This window comes from Dermacentor albipictus, chromosome 6 (genome assembly GCF_038994185.2).
Source record: "Dermacentor albipictus isolate Rhodes 1998 colony chromosome 6, USDA_Dalb.pri_finalv2, whole genome shotgun sequence".
NCBI classification, from domain to species: Eukaryota; Metazoa; Arthropoda; class Arachnida; order Ixodida; family Ixodidae; genus Dermacentor; species Dermacentor albipictus.
This window is the reverse complement of record NC_091826.1, coordinates 56980241-56998246: the sequence shown is the minus strand read 5'-3', so window position 1 is coordinate 56998246 and position 18006 is coordinate 56980241. Positions and strand designations below refer to the sequence as shown.

Below are 18006 nucleotides of genomic sequence, written 5' to 3'. Positions count from 1 at the left end.
GCGCCCGCGTTCGCGATCCGTTCGGTGTGTGTGTGCAGTCGTCCTCCATGCCACGTGCCGATCTCGCGGTAAGCATGTTTTTCTGACCTCTCGTAGTGAAGCAAAAACGATGCACACAAAAACGCATAAACTGCCACGGGTGCCTGCAGCGCGCTCCGCGACCCAAAGACTTTGGAACGCGTTGTGTTCCGCTACGGAAAACATGGTTGCTGCCGGCGCAGCAATTTGGAAGAGCAATTAATCGTTTATGACGTCGACGCCATCGATTCGCCACACGGTGCGCGGTCGAAGTGCTCCGACCGTAGACTTGCGATCGAATCTGCGAACTTCGCTAGAGTCAGGGAAGGCGCGAAAAGTAGAAAGGCGTTTCTAATTTGTGTCGTTTACGCGTATGAGAAAGGCGAGTCGACAGCAATTCACATGCAAGAAAGGCAAGGTCTTCTTAGTTGCATAAGGCTGTCATGCGGTTTGTTGTTCAGACTGCAGCACCTTCCCAACGGCCCACACTTTTATGTTCCACTGTCTCCGGGATCGGACCACATTTTCCGTAAAGACACACTTACGGTTCCCCTTTTGGGGGGAGCGCCATTTTAACGAGCGTATCTGGAATCAATTTCGGCATTTTCGTGCGCTAATTACGCCTCGTTACTCTTCCGTACTTAGCTCTTGGCTAACTTGGCCTTGATCTTGATTCGTGGATACCTTTGCGTAGAAAAGCGCTCACGAGGAGGCGCAACGTCAGCTTGAGCGCGAAACTCAAAATCCTGACCCCGTCCGGTTGCGAGTATTGCGCGATGTTTTGAACGATGCCAGACGCACGCCTGTATCGACGTTTGCCTTAACCCGATGCGTCTAACCGAGCAGGCTTTAAAATATTTCGCAGCCTCCGCGCGTCAAACCAAGTTCTGTCTATCGTCATGTGTTTTGCGAGAAGCGCATGCGCTCTTACGTGTCTGCACGTAGGTGCCCAATAGGGCCAGAAGCTTGACGCACATGTGTCTGAAGTTCAGCACTTAATTTCTCTGATGAGAAATCACGGCACGTGCGACTGAAAATTGTTTCCTCCGCTCGCCAAGGCTGACTGTTACGGCACTGCTGTTGATTGATGGATATTCTTTCTGGGCGCAAGGGCCAGAAATGGCCAAAGAGCGCCATGACATTTGGCGACGAATGGCAAGGAGTATCGTTGAATATGGCGGAAATCGTGTGGCTGTATATTGCCTAAAATATTCGCTGTACATGGTGCAAAATATGTATCTATTAAAATAATGTCAATGAAAAGTGAGTCCTGTGGTTGTAAAAGTACGTTGTGAAGCATTAGATACTAAAACATATCAATTTATAGCAGCAACAGTACCTCTGCAGAGCCCTTCAGCGCAAGGGCTGCGAGGCATGCGCTCTGTAAGTGATTTCATTGCAGCTACAGCCTCTAGGCAGAGGCTGTGCTACAAATAGCCTGGCCAAATGATTTCTATGGTATTTCTTCTAAGAACTTGAGTACTGATTTAAAATTAAATAGAGGGTCATTGCCTAAAAAGAAGACTGGGTGCAGAGGTATATTATGAAGGTATAAGGAAGGGAAGAACTTTTTTCTCTCCTCTTCTAATAATGGGCACTGAACGAGAACATGAAGGACTGTAAGTCTACTTCCACAACTAGTGCACGTCGGAGGGTTAGTTCCAGTTAGAATATACGAGTGAGTGCTATAGGTGTGCCCAATTCTTAACATACAGAGCAGTACTTCCTGGTGTCTTGTTGGTTTTTCATAGATCCAGTTTCCTATTTTCGGTTTGACTAGGTACAGTTTTTTGGATACCTGAGTGTCCCATTGCCATTGCCAATATTTCCGTAGTTTACGCTGTAAAAATGGCTTAAGGTCTGTGCAGGGTACAGGTATATTATTGTTTGCATCACAAAAAGCTGCTGTTGGCACGCGAAGTTTCAGCACCGGTTGATCCCTACACAGAGCTAAATTATTCAAAATATATGCTTCGCTTTATCAAGTGTTTATAACCTTTCGCACGCTGCCACCAATATTGCAGTCACCTCCCTCTCGCTAGTTTCCACGGCAGATACATTCAAGTTTCCCTGGCTGCCCCTAGAACCCGAGGCAGTATGCTTGATAGATACGTCCTTTGTTATCGTGGGATGGATACTATACGTTCAACGCGATCGTCTGAATCCGGATATAGCCTCCTAACGATTTCGCGATCTCCCCGCAGTGGCTAAGTTGTCATCGCGTTCTATTCTGTTGCGTAGGAGGTCACGGGTTCGTGTCACGGCCGCGGCAGGCACATTACGATAGGAGCGGAACGAAAAAAAAATAGAGAGAGAGAGAGAGAGAGAGAGAGAGAGAGAGAGAGAGAGAGAGAGCGATCAAAATTAACCCGGAGGCGCTCCGCTATATACGGCGTCCTCCATAGCTCGTCAACGCGGCTCCGGGACGTTGTACACGCCACATTTTAATCATCGCGAAATGCGAAAACACCCCTGTACTTAGATTTAAAGAACCACAGGTAACCCAAGCAAACACCGTTAAAGAAACCGGGGTAATCCAAATATCCGGAGCCCCCCACTACGGCACGCATCCATCAGACCGTGGTTTTGGTACGTGAAACCCCATAATTAAATTCATTATTTTAATCATCCCGCTCTGACAATGCATGTAGTTTATCAGGCTATGCCTTCGATGATGTGATGATGAGCATATTTCCCTTCACGCCTTCGTCTTTCTTTTTGTTTTCCTTTGCTTCTTTCTGTTTTATTTCAGATGTTCCGGAATTTCGGCCTTTCGGCTGATCCATTTTTTTCTCAGAGTTACGTCATCTAAAAAATGACAATAACGACTGAATTTTTTTATATCTCGCCACTCTCAGACACTCTTCGGTCGAGTTGTTCCGCAAAGCTTTTCGTTCGTAAGCGGGTTACGCCATGGGGGTCGGGTATTTGAGCGTCTGAAACGTCCAGCATCACGATTGGCCCACACCAAGCTCTTACGAGCAATATTCTGGCGTAAGAATTGTTTTCGAATAGGGGGCCCCAGACGTGGCTTACATGTATGGATGGATGGATGGATGGATGGATGGATGGATGGATGGATGGATGGATGGATGGATGGATGGATGGATGGATGGATGGATGGATGGATGGATGGATGGATGGATGGATGGATGGATGGATGGATGGATGGATGGATGGATGGATGGATGGATGGATGGATGTTGTGAGCGTCCCCTTTGAAACGGGGCGGTGGGTTGCGCCACCATGCTCTTGCTATTATAATGCCTCATGTCCTGCTCAAGTTAAAAACAAAAGAAAGGAAAGAAACCACTATGAACTCCCACAACCATTACAGTGCAGCGGCACTAACGACATATATCGGCAGGCGCGCGCGTTAATTTACGGCGTGAGCAGTCTGCACTAGACGGGCCAGGAAGGCAGCTTGCACGACGATCTGTGCATTCGTCCTGTACAGATCTGTACATTCGGCCCCGTGTAAAGGACCGCGTACACCCCGCGGTCCTTTACACGGGGCCGGTAAACTGGAGTGGGACTCGTCCCTAACACGAGGCCTAGAAGTAAATAAAACACTGGACCGCGCTCGCGAGCGCTCCCGGTTTCAAGCACGCAACTACGAGTCAGTAAAGAAAAAAGCTGTTCGTTCATACAATAAATCATTTCAAAAAAAGAAGAAAGAAAGAGCGCGTGAGGAAGAGGAGCGAGGACTTGCGCCTTGCTTCCTGCCTGTTTCGTTTTAGCCAGTATTAGCCGGTCGGAGTGGCTTCACTTGGCTTGCTACAAACGAAAAAAAAAATTAAAGAAACAAAAATAAATTGACTGGCGAAAATATTTGACCGCGGAAGTGGATGTCCCGCGAAGCTGTTGCGAAACCCCCGCTACAACTGCTGACGGGGGTATGAAATGCTTAGTTTATAGTTCGGATGCTTGTTTTGAGCTTGTTTATTGAAACGCATGCTGTTCTGTGTGCTGCAGGGCTGATTTCAATGAATGTATGCACTGTTCGCATCACTTTGTTGAGCACTTGAAGCCTTTGCCTTACGGGGGTATGAGCCGTTGCTTACGGGGATACGAACCATTGCATTCTTGCTTGCTTACGGAGGTAGGAGCCATTGCTGACGATGCCAGATGCATGTTCTGAGCTTGTTCTTTGTTCAAACCTACGCTGTCCTGCACGCTGTATGCGTGATTTCAATGAATGCATACACCGTTCGCTTCACTTGCCGAGTGATTGTAGCCTGTGCATTACGAGGGGGATGGGCCGTTGCGTTTTTCCTTGCTTAGAAAGGTATGAGCCATTGCTGACGATGTTAACTTCTGCTCACGGACGGAGACGGAAATGCCGGCGACCGAGAGGCGAACAGCATCGCCGCTGTAAAAGTGCGCAACAATGAAAACAGTTCCCGCACGCTGATCGCCACATTTCTTTCTCTTTCCTTTTCTCCTTCACTCTCTCTTTCCATTTCTTTGTAAGCTGCTAAACGGCTTGACTACTGCGTAGACAGAGAGAGAGAGAGAGAGAAGGGAAGAAGGAAAGGCAGGGAGGTCAACCAGACTGAGTCCAGTTTGCTACCCTAAACGTGGGGAGGGGAATGGGGAGTGAGAGCTAGAGAGATAACTCAGGTACAGGGTAAATCTGTAGCACAGATGGGGCGTAAAAGCGCTGCATCTTCAGTAATTAATAGCTTGATTGAAGTAAACGGCGAGGACAGTTCCGGACGAATTATCAATGCTAAAGCATTATATGCCCCCTTACGCGACAAATCCGGCGTTACAGTCGGCGGCGCCACCGAATGATGGTACCAAAAATGGCCGACGGCGAAGAGTAAAACCACATAAAAAAGATATTCAAATCGATGTCGGATTTCTCGGGGAGGTGCCCGTAAACGAAGCAAATTAATGCATTTCAAAATAATATTAGGTAAATTTCGACCTTTCGACTTTCGGATATCAGGTAATTTCGGTGGGAATCGAATCCGGGCCTCAGAGGCCCGAGACGAACACGCTTCCGTGCGTCACTACGCACGTCACGTCTAAGCCATCCGGCTGAGTGAACGTGTGGCCTAGTGTACGCGGTGGGCAGAACTGCGCCTGGAGTATCCATATAATTCATCATCATCATCATCATCATCATCATCACCATCATAATCTTCTTCGTCGTCGTCGTCATCATCATCATCAGCAGCAGCAGCAGCAGCAGCAGCAGCCTGGTTACGCCCACTGCAGGGCAAAGGCCTCTCCCATACTTCTCCAACTACCCCGGTCATGTACTGATTGTGGCCATGTTGTCCCTGCAAACTTCTTAGTCTCATCCGCCCACCTAACTTTCCGCCGCCCCCTTCCCATATAATTGCTATTGCAATAAAAAGCATTAATGTCTAATTGAATGCCGCTGAGTGGTCTTTCGGTTTATTAACTCGTCGCGGGAAGTGAGCGCGTTGAGACGCTTGGCGGCGCTTTCATGTGTTCTTACCGAGGCGCAGTTAGGACGCAGGCGCGAGCTTACGCGCACAAAAACGAAAAAAGAAAATCACCAAAGCGACTATAACGCTTTCGCATTTCCACACGTAAGCAGCCTTAAGTGTCTATTCCAAAATTTTGGTTCGTATATCACGGCTTGCGTCTTTTCTGTCGTCGTGGTCGTCATCGTTTCTGTTGTTGTTGGTTTCCACGAACTGGCCCTGAATCACACGTGGTGTGGTAAACGGAAATAAGCGAAATGTTGTCGACCGGCATGGTTACTACATATATTACCTGTGTTGCCTAAGCTGCTATGCCATTCTGCGAGTCATTTAAGTTACCGGTATCGGAGACCGCAGTGCACTGCGGCGGACCGAGGAAACGATCATTTACTTAGATTTAGATAAAGATTTAAAAAACCCCGCATGGTCAAGGCGAATCCGCAGTATTTCTCTACAGCGTTACACATAGCCTGCAATGCAGCTTCGCAACGTCCAGATCCAATTATAGTTATTAATCTGAAATTATTTATGTAGTCTCCAACAGAGACTCGAAGACAAATAGTTATCGGAAAAGTACTCCTCCGGTCACGCTACATGTTTGTGTCTTGCTCGGTCGGAGGCAGATCTTTCTGGCAACCGAAACCTGTCGATAGCTCGATTAGTTTCTGTCTAATAACAATGTTGTTGAGCCTAAGCCCGACGTCGAGTGCCGATTAGTAATTACCATTGTTGACTGTCAGTGGCTATGTCATCCCAGAGATGGTGCGCAGAGTTTTCTTACGTGGCATAGCTTCTCGGCTTCTCACGAGCCTCGTGAAATGACGAGAACTCAATAAAGAAGATTGGCGTGGAATAAGGACTTATTATAAAGCACATTGTAGAATACTGAAAGAACACGTCGGCACGACGTTCTTTCTCCTCCCCCCCCCCCCCCCCCTTCTTTCTGTTTTGTTCTGGCAGCATAAACTTTGGATTACCGGAGTACGAGAGGCCATCATCAATTCTGGCGTGGCGATCGGGCCTGTCCGAACCCGGTCAACCCCCCCCCCCCCCCTCCCTCTGGGTTGAAGCGAGGAGCACTCTTCAATACCTTTGCCAACAACAGAGCGAACTTAGGAAGGGAGGAGGGGCGTAGGGAAATACGTGACTGGGAAACGGGAAACGCAAGATGGCGGTGCACCGACCGAAATCAAAGCCCAGTATGTACGAAAAACGAAAGGAACAAGAAAATGGAGACGAACCAGTTCTTTCTTCTTTTCTAAACTTTAGCCGGTTCTCTTCCGCACCGTCAATATTGAGCCCACGCAGGCCCAGTGCATAGATGACGAGCAAAACACACGTTCTCTGCTCAAAACTGTATCGCAAATTCGCGCCACGTTGTTGATTTCCCAAAGTAGGAGAGTTGTGTGTGTGTGGCGAAAAGGGGGGGGGGATGTAAATTTATGCATTCTGGGAGCATGCAAAAAAAAAGCCCAAGAAAAGAGAAAGCTATCCCAGGATTGACGTCGTATGACCACACGTGACTTGTGCTTCTTAATGTGTTTTTTTTTCTCTCGCTCTCTTCCTTTTCAGGTAGGTTCACGTCATCCTGCCGAAAAACACCATCAAACACGACGACCGACGGCCAAGCATTGTGGTGCGCGCTTCAGACGTAGAGGTGGGTACACCTAAATAGGGACGCTGTGTATATACAAAATATTATAGGAAGAACACACTACAGCAAACGCGTGCTCGTGTGCCAAGCACAAAACACATAGGTGGGGCGACAATCAGAACGGGACAAAGAAACGCGACGTTGTGTCTACCTTGTACTACGCTCACAGACTCGTTGACTGATTGCTGGTATCGGCGGCCGATCATTCCGTTATTAAAAGGGTGAGGTCAACCGCTTCTGTCCACTTTTGTGTTTCGCTTGTCGGCCACTTGGGACGTCCCAGTTACGCAGTGCTGACTGATGAGAACCGTTGGACCGGCGCGCCGGGCCCACCAACGATGGGTCGCAATTTCACAGAAACTACATTACGATTTTCAGAATGCTCTCGCTGAAAACAAGAATAACAAGTAACAACAACGACAAAAAGAAAAAATGACAAGTTAGGCTGTCGTAATATTTCTCCATGGCAATACTTGCACTGATTTAGCGAAAGGGATTCTTTTATCGAACAAAATGGTGGGCGAAACGTCTGCTTCTGAATTTCGCTCCCATGTGTAAATTCGACATCACGAATTTCAATGTACTCTCGTGGATTCAGGAGAAAGCTTTCTAAAGTCGCTACGCCAAGTCTTTAGCTATTTAAAAACGTAATTGAAATACTTGTGTACAGATTCACTCTTAATTAGCCTCGTGCAGACGTCGCCATAATCGATAGCACGTCACTGAGAGCTAGTGAGAGAATTTGAAGGCGGTGTCGCCACCTGTAGACCATCTTGACTCATTCTCCGGCTTACCCGGCCTCAGTGCACAGTAAGACTTACCTTTCTGACACTTCGAGACAAAAATTGCAGTCGCTTTAGCATACGCCAAAGAGGGTGAAGGCGAAAGCCTACGCACTTAAGAGACATTAATTAAGTTACCTGACATCCTCATTCGAATGCGTTGTTACTTGTCATTGTCTTCTCCCACCAAAGCTAGTGCGTTCGAGTGCGTTAATTGACGCTACCTTAATTAACCTTCCCTTAATTAACTTCGCCCCAATAAACACCAAAGGTCGTGGGTTCGAGTGTCCTAATTAACTCTATGTGGATTAACAGTGTCTTAACTAACGTCGCCTTAAGAGGAAGCTTTAGCTCGGGTGCTCCTATCTAAATACATGTAAAAGGAGAATTCGTTTTTCTCGGCAACCACTGAACCAAATTTGACCAGGTTTGTTGCATTTAAAAGAAAAACTTAAAATCTAGTGACTGTTGGTTTCGAAGTTTTGAGTTAGGTCGTCAATTTTTATTAAAGATTGGCAAATATCGAAAATTTTCAAAAAACAAAACGATCAAGTTTATAACTCTATAACTCAACAACGAGAAATGATAATATAATTCTGTAAATTGCATGTAATAGTACATCTAAAGCGGACAAAATTGATATGTTACACATGAATATAAAAAAATGTAATATTAGGAAAATACAACTTCTGCAAAACCCTGTTAAGAATGGCGAGCTGCAAGGCAAGATTGCCACCCAGTTATGACTGGGCGACACGACGCGCATCCCCCACTGTTAAGAATGGCGAGCTGCAAGGCAAGATTGCCACCCAGTTACGACTGGGCGACACGACGCGCATCTCCCCCTCACCGTCGCTGCAGCTAGGAGGCGTTCGAAGAAGCGACCTTTGTGCTGAAAACCGCCTCCTTCCACCAGCCCCATCGACATTGTGACGGAACGAGTTCGGTGTGCGAACAATGGTTCCGGAGTTCTCCAGCGCGGACCTGATCTGATACGCATGGACAAGCTGCCGCGGGAAAGCCGTATTTTGGTGCTTCCCATGCCTCGGCGTGACGCAAGACAACGAGCTACCCACGATTGGCACCGATACTTCCCGGAACGGCACCCCTCCAATGCCGTCGTTTGGGCATCGGAATGTGTGTGCCTTTGTGTACGTAAACTGTTCTGCGGAGCGGCAGCAAGTTGGCGATGAGTAAACGAACAGTCGCCGCCTCGTATGGCCGGCGGACCGAGTGCATAAAAACTGTTGTTGTGCGAATGCTGGATACACTTCTCTTGAGCAGTCATGTTAGACTGATACACTTCTCTCATGCAGTCATGTTGGACTGACACTCTTCTTTTTCAAGCAGTCATGTTAGACTCATTTAATTTCTGTAAATAAACCCATATTCCTCGTTCTCGATGAGACGCAGTTCTTCACTTCATCGACGTCCTCAGCGTAAATAAGTTGGACGACGGCATGGGCCAGCTACCTTCGAATTCATGTCGTACTCCAATCTTGGCAAAGGACCACGAGCGATGGGATTGAGCCCCCAATCCTGACAACCCTTGTAACCAACGTAACAAATTCACGTAAAATGTGAACTGACGTATTGAATTTGTCCGCTTTGGATGATCTAATCGATGCCATTTACAGAACTGCGATATCGGTTTTTGATGCAGAGCTATGAATTTGTAAACTTCGTGCTTCTATTTTTTTTCAAACGGTCAAATCTTTCAAAATCGTTTTAAGAAAATCAAGCCCTAAATCGAAATTTCGCTTCCAACAGTCACTAGAATTTAACTTTCTCTTTCAAATGCAACAAGTTTCATTAAAATCGGTCCAGGGGTCATCTCATAAAAACGTTTTTGCGTTTTACATGTATTTGAATAGGCTGCGTCGGAGTTGGGCCCGAGCTAAAGCTTCCTCTTAACAGCAAACGTCGTGGGTTCGACTTCCACATAAGTTTGAGTATTCGACTCCCACCGAAGGTCGTGGTTCGAGTGCCTGAACTAACTCTATCCTAAGTGTTTGATGTAATAGTTCCGCGGAAAACCGCAAGGTGGAGGGAATTAATCAATAAAAGGAAAATTAGACATCCACCCAATCGTAGCAATTGCTACACAGGAAACCCGTACGGGTTCCTCGAAAGAAAAGCCTCACAGTTGAAGAAAAATTCGTCCTGGTCCGGAGGACGAAATTTTCCTTTAACTGTGAGGCTTTTCTTTCGAGGAATGCGTATGGATTTTCTTTGTAGCAATTGCTACGATTGGGTGGATGTCTAATTTGCTCTTTATTAATAACTCTATCCTAATTAACCTTGCCTTTTCTTTTGGAATGATGAACGTCGTCGGAGCCAGCTGTGGAAGATGACGACGACGAACGCGCGAGCCGAGCCTACGTGACTTATTGTACCGCACGCCGCGTTTTCCAGACCATCGGGTGTATGAGCCACTTGAGGGTTTCGACTTGATAATTTAATCAGCGTGCAGTAATCATATCAATCTTTAGTGAGGAGGAAGGTGAAGACGATGACGTTGTTATCGGCTGTGGACGGATCTAGCCTCGCGAAAATCGCCGGCAATATATCTCCACTTCAGCACCGCCTTTCGGCACAGATGAACAAACCTGAAGTGCACAGGTATACGTCGTTACCTGTGGACTTCATCATTCAAAAGCGGTAACGCTAGACATGCGAACAGGGCGACACGCGTGGCGATGCGAAACTCGCAAGCAGCTCGGTCTTTGATGCCCCTTTAGAAAGAGTGAGAGTTATTGAACTTCATCAATTCGGGGATCTCATATCAAGGTAAGGTGAGAAACACAGCGTAGCTTAAGCCATCATCCACAATGCGCGCGCCAGATTTGGACAAATGTAACGTCTGAAAGCGGATTCCTTTAGTTTGTTTGTTTGTTTGTTTGTTTGTTATAGATGAGAAATGTTGGGAACAAGTATACCGTACATGATTGGATTCTCCCTCACGTGATGTTGTATGAATGGACGATGACGATAGGTTAGGTGAAGCTTTACAACTATTTAGCATTTCGCAACAGAACTCGAGGCAGTCACTTGCATCAAGTTTACATCAAAAGTCATTATTCTTTTTCTTTATGAATTGAGGAAGCAATCTCGATGACCGCTATGTGACTTTTCATGGCGTAAGAAACATAGTCATCTCAACAACCCACATGCAGCTACGCCCACCGCTGCATCACGTTAACCTGACTTTTACGAGGAAAATAACGCACTCTACCGGAGTGTAAAGGAAATCAGAAGCTGGAGGAAAAAGATGAAAAGGAATAAACGCAATGTTTCTGTCTCATTTGATCTCTTCTCGGCCGTCGTGGATCGGTCGCCGTTACAGTTGGACAGGCCTTTTGTGACATCTATACTTCGAGAAAGTGGCAGAGACACCATGCCGGTTGTGGTAGCTCGGAGCAGAGTCGTTAAAAAAACAAAAAAAAAAAACCACAAAGAGTTCCGAAGAACTTCGCCTGTACATTTATGAAAAAAGAAATAGCACACAACAAGCTCCAAAACTTGGTTCACTTCCTCTTCGAGGCGTCGACAGGACGATAACGACTCGGACCAATGACTCCAAAACACCAGAATCAGGGCCCGATTTCCAGGCGAACGAATTCGCGACGACGACGCAAGGAGGATGAAGAGAGAGGGGGGGAGAAAGAATTGCAAGCAAAATGGACTCGCGGGAAAGGTGGGTCAGTCTAGAGTGCAAGAAGAGGGGGAGACGAGTATTTACGAGGCGAAAAAGGAGGCTCGAACAACCTGACAGACTAGAACGGCCACGGCGGTCTCGACTGAAGAGCTGTAGGCGATATGGGGAGACATCGAGCGCGGTTTCTCTAAACCACTGGCCACGGAGTTCCTGGCCATGCCTCTCTTCCAGGTCATTTTTTTCTTAGCTTGTTTTCTTTTTTTTTCGCACGACTACTTGCAATGGATTCGTGACACCCTGCTCGAAGCAGTGAACAGAGCGTGGGTGCTGATGACGTTGGATAATAGCAGTGATGGAGGTAAACGATGCCGACGAGGGTGTTCGGACGCAGGCACGATATCTGCCGACGACGATGTGGAGTGAGAGCGCGGAACAAGAAAAACACTTTCTTCTGGGGACGTCCATTCATCGTGGGGACAACACACCATTACCCATTCGCCTGTCGATAGGAAAGGGGGGAACAACACGAGAGACTGCCAATTACGGATCGACCGTGGTGGTGGTCCCCGCGTTCCCGTTAGGCCTTGGGCGCCCTGTTTTCATTTTTTTTGTCTCTCGAGGCGTATTGCTCTGTCATTCCCCGAGTGTCAGTGTTGTGTAGAATGGTCGTCCATCTTTTGGTTTCGGTTTGTTTCCGTCGCTGATCCCGGTTATTGCGGTGTCGCGTAACAGGGTCGTTGTGGTTGAAGAAGGAACGATTCCGTGGACGCATGCGCGGAATTGAAGGCAGGCCCCTCCACGAATGAACAAATGCAATAGCGCTATTATTTGTCGCACAAAAGAAGGGTAAGAATACAATATACGGTGCAGCGAGTTTCGCGCTAGCGAGTACTAATTGAATCACGCCGCTTAAGAGAGATCGTCAGACGTTCCCCAAAACCAGTTGAGTCAAACCAAGTTTGGCGGGTGTGGCCTACGAGCTTTGGGCTCTAGCATAAACGCGAACGATTTGCATTAAATGTGGCAGATGAGGGGCACCTTGCAGGAGAGTTAGTTCACGCTCGATCACTCGCTTGACCTGTTTTCCGTCTGCGATTGCGTATCATATCTCGCTGTGATACGAGAAGCAGCGGGGGGGAGATAAATTGGGCGCTGTGCGCCCATATCAGCGGCATTTTTTTCGGTGGCCGGTCCTCTGATTTATTGCGAAGTTTTACTTAAGAAATCTGCGCTTGTCGGCCGACACATGGCGCCACGGGTCTGCAGGAAGGATCCCACTGTTTCACAGTGAAAGAATGCGCAGCGAAACGCCTAGGACGGATCGGAGTCCGCAACACCGTGATGAGTGCCGGGGTCGGAATGACTTGTGAGCACATCTAAGATAAGTCAGCGACGCGTCAAACGTTTGAGAACTGGAGAAAGAGAGAGAGAGAGAGAGAGAGGGGGGGGGGGAAGGTAGGGAGGTTAAGCAGACGCACGTTCGGTCTGCTACCTTGCACTGGGGGAATAGGTATAGGGACGAAAACAGACAGAGAGAGAGAGAGGAACACGAAAATATGGCCAAAACACAGACGAAAAGCAACGTATGTACAAATTCATATTTCACACCTCGCATCCCACGATTTTTTATTTCGTACGCCACACCACTGACCTCAAAGAGATGCCGTGCGAGAGTTTGGACACTGTGACCCCTGCAATAATTTTTATCCCTGTCCCGATGTACCGTCGTGCTGTAAGCTCAACCGATCTGTGCAGTCTTTCTTTCTCCTCGTGCAACAGAAAAGAGGCAGCTCTTGTTTTCTGCACCACGCACGCTCGTTATGGCCGGCTCGCGGCAATCGACAGAGTTCCAGCTTAATATGTACCACACTGTATCCAGAACCAGTCAGCCACGACCTTCGCTTCGTTGGCCAGACACAAACGCTCATCGTCCGCACACACCATGTGTGGAAACCGTGTCGACGGCAAGTAAGCGCTTTCTTCTTCTTTTTTTTTTGCTTTTGCTTTTATTGCCACCGAGGCGACGACGGCGGTGTACGTACGACGAGTTCCCGCACACCACGTGACTACCCTCGTCATGCTCTATGAAGCAGCCACCCGAGCAGAACTGCAATCTTGTCCGCTGCGATTTACTTATGTATTTTTGTGTCTCTCTCGCCCTGCTTCTTTCCTGGTGTCAGCTCGCTACAGACGTACACCTAGTTGCACGTTTGCGTTGTCAAAAAGTCACGCGTTACCTGTCCGCAGAAGCGACAATAACACTGAGTGCGATTGTAGGTCCGGCTGTTCAATCGAGTTGCTCAAAGTCCAGCGCGACCGGCACGACAAAAGTAAAGGACCAAACGGATATCGAAAATGCAAAAAAAAAAACCATGCGGCACACCGTTGCATTCAGTCCCGCGCTAACCACAACCATTTGCTTCAGTCGAGTGCCCTGTTATCGTTGATATGCAGCGATACCACACGCGGCATCACGATCTCGGACGTTAGAAAGAATAGAAAGAAAGCGATACTTGATAACGCGATGAGCCGTATAGGACCAATTTGGCGCAAGGCATCAGCTATATGGATCGCGCGTTTCTTTCAGGACCACTATACCGACGAGTCTGACAGCAGCGAGAAGACGATACAGTTCAGATCTGCTTATAGGCAAGCAACAAACATGTCGATGCGTCGAACGAGCGCTGCCTAGACATTCTGAAATCGATATGAAACACACACACACACACACACACACACGCACAGACACACACATATTATATATATATATATATATATATATATATATATATATATATATATATATATATATATGATACGTATTCTATAAACCCCACGTCACTCAATCTGAAGATTCGTCACAAGTTGTTTACGACACCACGAATGACAACAGTCCTGCTGCATAAGAAAAAAAGCTTGCGACGAATGCGCGGTGAACGTTTATTAACTTCAAGGACGCAAAGTCTGTCGATACGAGAAAGGCATATTTAAGCGCGCCACGTCTGAGCCCCACGGAGACGCTCCTTGTCATCAACACTCGGCAAAAAAAAAAGAAAAAAAAACCACAGAAGAAAGAAAGGAAAGGAATTGTGCAGGAAACAGTCCAGATTTTATCCTATTTGCTTGATCCTCTTTGATCCAGTGTTCTTACTATATACAGCAGGACTTCCATACGATGCAAACCGACCTTAGGAACACCACTCCTCCCTCCACCCCCCAGCCCCCCCTCGACACCAGCATCCCCTCGAAACAAACGCCCCTCGGCCATATTTCATCCCGAAATTGCCTTCGTCACAAGCCGCCGGGCGCGGAAGGAGTACCCTGCTCCCCGCGTGAAACGCAAGCACCATTTGGTTTCCCTGCCCAAAACGCGGCGCCCGTTAGTTTCGCTTCTCTCTCGCATTGCTGCAGCATGCGTTGCCCCACGCTAGCTAGCTGTGCTCGACTTTGCGACACCGGTACTGCAGGCGTTCTGTAAACGGTCTGTTTTGCATGCAAAGCTTCCCGCTGAATGCGCCAAGAGCACGGGCCCTTAGAAAAAAAAAAAGAAAAGAAAGAAAAATGAAGTGGAGAACAGGATCATGATTTGCGGATAATGGCGCCCACATGCATGTGTTCATTTTCTTTTTTCCTTCAGCTTAGTCCTCACGCAGTCTCACTTCGAGATTCACCCCTAAGCAGACCCCGATATAACAACTCCCGCTTGCTTTAGAAACCGCTTATTTTGACTACCTTCGGCGTCTCGTACGCCGATCTCTTTGCGACGTATGCACCCGAATGCACAACGGTAAGCATGACAGCTTAAAAAGAAACTCAAAGAAAAAAAAAGTGAGAATGAATGTAAGCGAGAGCTTCAAGTATAAAGAAATGCACCCGCGTGCGGAGTAACATAAACACCGTCTTCTTTCAAAAATTTCCGGTGGATTAAACATCACAACCTTCTGTCAGTTTTATTTTTGTCTCTTTTCTTGCCGTTTGAATTATGCAACCGTGTTATGGCATGAAAAAGGAGACGTAAGAAAGAAACGGTCAGTGCGAGAAGCAGACGACAACCAAGAAATCGCGATGCAAGAATACTGAACGAACAGTTTGTTCTGAATCTAGTTATGTCTCCGTATTTTCTAAACTACTTTATTCTCTCTCTCAAAGAAAACGAAACCCTGGGGCACGAACAGTAAGCTCTAAACGGCTTCCAATTCAAAGCGTTAAAGAGGCGAAAAGGCAATCCACTGAAGACGTAACAAACAAAGAAAGAAAAGCCACCCTGGCACTGGCAGAAAGTGTTGCATCCAAACCGACGAGACGCCGCGCAAAGTACTTTTTATTTCGCACAGCTTCGACGCCCAGCCCTTTCTGACTCTCGACTTCTCTCGTCTTTTTTTTTTTCTCTTCACATTTTTCTTCTTACTTCCTGGACGCGAGCTAGCGTCGAGCTTGCGAATGGGAAACCTTCGCAGCCACTAAACCACGCCGGCTTCGAAGTCAGAGTGGAGAGAAAACGCAAAATCCGAAATGCGACAATAACGGGAAAGCGTGCAAGAAGAAAAAGACATGCAAAGCGAGCCACAACAGCAAAACGCTTCTCTCGAACGAGGTAAATGGAAGGAACGGATTGCTTGCGCGGGAACAACTTGCTACGCAGCTACTTGAAGAAAAAAAAAGAAAGAAACGATAAGTGAGTCAAACAGTTAAAAAAAAAGAGCAGAAGGGGGAAGCAACCGACGCCACGCGCGTTGCTTCGTATGTGCGTGGGTGTTGGGGTGGGGGGTAGGGGGGGGGATCCAGTGAGGTGAACCGGGGCTGAAAGGCTTCATGAAAGATTCAGTGGTATCAAAATAACACGCCTCGACCCCCAAGTCTTTCCATAACCCTCTCAACTCTTTCTTTGAGCCTCGCTGCTCGACGCTGTAAATAAAGACGGTGGCAGGCCGCCGTCTGCTTCTTCGCGAAGCATGTGGGAAGGGGGGGGGGGGGGGAGGGGGGTGCCCTGTTTCTCGTAAAACGGTTCCCTCGCGCCTACGTCGAGCTGTTGTATAGCTGCCGTTGAGCGGGCCTTGCGCGTGGCAGCTGGCCGGGAAAAAAAAAGAAAAGGAGGCTGGATGCGTAAGAAATGAAAAGGAATGAAAGGAACAAACCATACAAGGAAAAAAAATGAAAGGAAATGGAGCAAGGAAAAAGGGTTGCTTGCATCGAGGCGTGGGAGTCAGTTTGTTTCGCGGTTGAGTTGCGACGACGGCGAATACGGCGGTGTGCCGGCGTAAACGGCGCAGTTTACGGGGCGCCGATTGACGTGGGGTGCAGGCGCGGCGGCGTGTCTTTCGTTTAATGGTTTGGCGTCTCACTCACCGCCTCTCTTGCTTTACGTGGGTCGTGTCCTTTTTCGTTCTTTTTTTTTGTGTGTGTCGTTCTCCTCTATCTCTGCTGGACGAATACGTACTTTACGCTATTACCAGGGCGATGCGTGGAAGCCGTTCCTTTTAATTTTGTGTGTGTGTTTTGTTTCTTTGCCTGTAACACCTTTCGTTTACTCCTTTTTGAGATAATTTCTTGTTTCTTTAGTTTTCCTTTTTTATGTGTGGTAGTTAGTTTTGGTGTCAAATTCTGACGTGTTCCTAAAGAGACGCTCTCTCTCTTCCTATCCCGGTGTTTAGCGGCAGTGCGTGATGGCGCAAAGCGCAGCAGCTCGACACGCCCCATTTGCAAAAGAGTGCGACGAAGGAAAGAGCTTGGCACACAGACTGTTTGAACTATGAGGTAATCGAGACGAGGACAAGGAAAATTGCTTTTGTGCAAGACACGGACGTACGGGAAATGCCTTTATGAGGGGAGGTTACTCTCAAGTCGTCGCTCGGTTGCGACGTAGTGAATGAATTAATGCATGCATGCATGAATGAATGAATGAATGAATGAATGAATGAATGAATGAATGAACTGCCACGCTATAGCCACTAAGGTATTGTGGTGGGTGCTTCGGCATTTGAACTAGAAAGCCTTCAGGTGTATGCCATGCGCTTCGGGGTGCCTTGGAACACTCTCAGGCGATACAATCGGACCACGGACGTTCATTCACTCGATGGCTTCAAAAGAAGACTTAATAATAAGATGAACGATAAAAGTGAAATTAAGTACTTTAGAACAAAGGTTCAAAGCCTCGGTTGCAACGAAAAGGCTATATATAACAGGACTGAGGGCTCAAGACTGCCTGTCTCTACCCTTACGTGAATTTCTTCGTAAGGCCGATTCCTGTGAGAGTCTGCAGCTATTGCTTTCTAAGTGACGTTACTCCGGGAAGAAACACGATCAAAGTACGGGATGTCTAGAATAATTGATAATGAGCTCAAGTAACTAACACATAGAAAAAAAAACGATGGCAGGAAAGAAAAAAGATATATATAACCAAGAAAACATTAGCGGCACAGGCAGCTTTCTTAA

General features: G+C 47.4%; 1 protein-coding gene across 1 annotated transcript in view; it reads right to left on the bottom strand.

The window, feature by feature from the left end:
- The window catches only part of FoxP (forkhead box P), a 501832-nt gene that overhangs the window by 307071 nt on the left and 176755 nt on the right, over nucleotides 1-18006 (bottom strand). The gene's annotated exons all lie outside the window — the stretch shown is intronic.